The sequence below is a fragment of the Bison bison genome, unplaced genomic scaffold, assembly GCF_000754665.1.
Source record: "Bison bison bison isolate TAMUID 2011002044 unplaced genomic scaffold, Bison_UMD1.0 scf7180017857740, whole genome shotgun sequence".
NCBI classification, from domain to species: domain Eukaryota; kingdom Metazoa; phylum Chordata; class Mammalia; order Artiodactyla; family Bovidae; genus Bison; species Bison bison.
The window spans coordinates 1,794-5,770 of record NW_011488313.1 but is presented as its reverse complement, the minus strand read 5'-3'; the positions used below and the strand labels follow the sequence as shown (position 1 = coordinate 5,770).

The following is a 3,977-nucleotide window of genomic DNA, read 5'->3' as shown; positions in this document are numbered from 1 at the left end:
ATCCCTTGTATTTCTGTGTTGTCTGTTTTAACTTATCTATTCTTCCTTGTTTCTTGATGAGTCTGGCTAAAAAGCCTCTTGATGAAAGTGAAACATTCAGAAAATGAAGATCATGGCACCTGGTCCCATCATTTCATGGGAAATAGATGGGGAAACAGTGTCAGATTTTATTTTTGGGGGGCTTAAAAATCACTGCAGATGGTGATTACAGCCATGAAATTAAAAGATGCTTACTCCTTGGAAGGAAAGTTATGACCAACCTAGATAGCATATTCAAAAGCAGAGACATCACTTTACCAACAAAGGTCCGCCTAGTCAAGGCTATGGTTTTTCAAGTCGTCATGTACGGATGTGAGAGTAGGACTGTGAAGAAAGCTGAGCACTGAAGTATTGATGCTTTTGAACTGTGGTGTTGGAGAAGACTCTTGAGAGTCCCTTGGACTGCAAGGAGATCCAACCAGTCCATTCTGAAGGAGATCAGCCCTGCGATTTCTTTGGAAGGAATGATGCTAAAGCTGAAACTCCAGTACTTTGGCCACCTGATGCGAAGAGTTGACTCATTGGAAAAGACTATGATGCTGGGAGGGATTCGGGGCAGGAGAAGAAGGGGACGACAGAGGATGAGATGGCTGGATGGCATCACCAACTCGATGGACGTGAGTCTGAGTGAACTCTGGGAGTTGGTGATGGACAGGGAGGCCTGGCGTGCTGCGATTCATGGGGTCGCAAAGAGTCGGACACGACTGAGCGACTGAACTGAACTGAACTGAACAATGTTCAGTTCAATGTTGTCAATGTTGTTCATCATTGACAATGTTCATCAATGTTGTTTATCTTCTCAAAGAACCAGCTTTTAGTTTTAGTTATCTTTGTTATTTTCTCCTTCATTTCTTTTTCGTTTATTTCTTATCTGATCTTTATGATTTCTTTCCTTCTACAAACTTGAGTATTTTTTGTTCTTCTTTTTCTAGTTGCTTTAAGTGTAAGTTTAGGTTGTTTATTTGATATCTCTCTTGTTTCTTGAGGTAGGCTTATATTGCTATATATCCTTCTTAACACTGCTTTTATGGCATCCCATAGTTTCTTTGTTTGTTTGTTTGTTTGGTCTTCTTTTTTTTTTTATGTAACCTTGTGATTTAATCGAATTGCACAGAAATTTGAAATTACAGCTCCTCTAGATATCTAAGGATGATTATGCATGCCTCCATATTTCAATTCTGCACTGTTACATTTGAACTAATATAGTGAATTTCACATAATGATGGATCAATTTAGAATCTCCTTGCAACACCTCAAATTATATAAAATGGAACCAAGTTTTAAAACTCTGTGGAACGTTTTCATGCTAATGATATATATATATATTTTAAAACTGGCAACTTTGGATTATAATATATCAAGTGGCTATACTATAAAATGTTGATCACTGAATATCATGGACTTTAAACTGGCTTTGGCTCCTAAAAACATATCATCACTTAGATGGACAACCAGAAAGTCCGTTCACTTCAAGAGCCTCAAATGTGTTTCTTAAAAAAATAAGATTTGTATAACCAGCTGCCTTCTATGGGATAAGAACTATGGTAATAGTGGGTGCAGCTATTACAATTATACTTATATTTTATTTTCAAAAGCACTTTATATGAAAATATAAGTATGGCTTCCAATAAGAGATTTACACCTGGACTTGGTATCAAGCTCAGATTTTAGTTTTGCAAGGAAAAACAGGTTTACAGGTTAAACAACAATTTGTAACCAAAACTTTAATACCAAGGACTCTTACAAAATATATTACAAATGATAGCATGAAAAAAGAATCTTTCACAGTAACTCAGTCCAGCTCTACAATGCACCCTTAAAATGGAAGGACATTTGGTAACTTGAGTAAACTCAAAATTCCAAATAAAGAAAATTACCAAGAGCTATGTATTCATACACAGCAATCACAAAAGGAATGTAAAACCCAAAGCAAAGGTAAACTAACTTCCTTGAAACTTCTTAGATTCTACACAAACTGTACAATCTTTTGTCCAGTGTGAAGACTAGTGGAACTTTAAAACCTTTAATCTAGCTTAAGGGTGCAGTTTTAATTTTTCTGGCTGGCTTTGTGTTCACAGCAGCTTTTAAAATCTGCTGAACAACAGCTGTGTACCATATCCCAGCTATGTTGAAAAAATCTTCCAATTTTTGCCAGTTTTTGTTTCCATAATGTTAAACATCAACTTTAGCTGGTCAGGAGTTAGAGGTTTATTATCAGTCTATGCAAGACTAAATTTCAAAGCAAATTCAGTTTTACTTGAGGGAACATTGTAAAGTAATAATTATTGATATTACATGCCTCATCTGATCCATTTCAAGCCATAGAAAATTACACCTTTGTGTGTCACTGTTCCAACAAACAAATGTGAACAGCTAAAACATTTTCAAAATGCATTAAGCTTATGAAGTCTCAAAAAGCAAGCAAACAAACAAACAAACATGAATTTTCATTACATATTTCTGTCAGATGAATTTATTCCCTGTACACCACTCCTCTTGCAAACTGGTCTTCTATTACCTTTCATTTGACCTACTGAGACCTAGAGAAAGATTGGGAGTGCTTGTGATTTCTCTCCCAGGGCAGTGATCTCTCTCTTTTCCTATCTCTAGAAAGGGACCTGCTCCAGCTGTGGGAGGAGCTTCTCCAACTTGGATATTTGCTTCGACGTGGGGGACTCCTCCAATAACCATCTCAAGAGTGATGACCCCAAGAAGGAGTTGGGCCACGATTTTGACTTCTCTTTTCACCATTTGACAATTCCAATCTTAACTTGGCAGCCACCTAGGATTCTTCCATCTAGCTCTTGGACAGCATCAGCTGCATTTCGGGGATCTTCAAATGCAACAAAAGCAAACCTGGGAGGTTTCTAGCAAAGCACACACTTCAGAGTGGTCCATAATAGCCAAAATCTCATTCTAATTATGTCTTGTTACCATTGTTTCCAAGATTATCTACATAAACTTTACAGTCCAAAGGACAGGAATCATGATGCATTTTGAAATCTTGGGTTAGAAATGTGGAGGTTCAAATCCATAAAACCTTAGGTCTTCCTGGTCCTCTCCCTCCTCAAACTCCCAGATGCTCTCGCATACCTGGCATCCACAAAATGGCGGACCCCATAGGTTTTGAGTTGTCATCCCTTCATTGTCATTTATTCCTAGGCATATTTTACTTTTCTTAATGATCTGTTGGTTATTCATAATCATGTTGTTTAGTCTCCATGTGCTTGTGTTTTTGTTTTTGTTTTTCTTAATAGTTTTTAATTCTTATAGTTGTTATCTAATCTTGCAGTGCTGTGTTCAGAAAATATTTTTAAAATGATTTCAGTTTTTTATAAAATTACTGAGGCTTGAATTGTGGGCCCAAGATGTAATCTATCCTAGAAAATGTTTCATGTGCAGTTGAGAAACAATAATCAAGAATCATCCCTCAAAGGAAAGCCAAGGGCCAAATAACTTCACAGGCAAATTCTACCAAAATTTTAGAAAAGAGCTAACATCTATCATGCTCAAACTCTTCTAGAAAATTGCCTAAGAAAGAAGGAAAGTTTCCAAACTCATCTATGAGGCCACCATCACCCTACCAAAACTAGTCAAAGATGCCACAAAAATAAAGAAAATTATAGGCCAATAACACTGATGAATTCAGATGCAAAAGTACTCAACAAAATTTTAGCAAACTGAATCCAACAATACATTAAAAATATCATGAATCAAGATCAAGTGGTATTTATCTCAGGGATGCAAAAATTCTTCAATACACACAAATCAATCAGTGTGATACACCATACTGACTAGTTGAAAGATAAAAATAACATAATCATTTCAATAAATGCAGAGAATTTTGTCTTTGACAAAATTCAATACACAATTATGACAAAAACTCTCCAGAAAGTAGGCATAGAAGGAACATAACTCTACAGAATAGAGACCACATG

General features: G+C 36.3%; 1 pseudogene; it reads right to left on the bottom strand.

Moving 5' to 3' along the window:
• Positions 1 to 2,569: 2,569 nt before the first annotated feature.
• LOC105003843 lies at positions 2,570 to 3,034 on the bottom strand (annotated as a pseudogene).
• Positions 3,035 to 3,977: the final 943 nt, after the last annotated feature.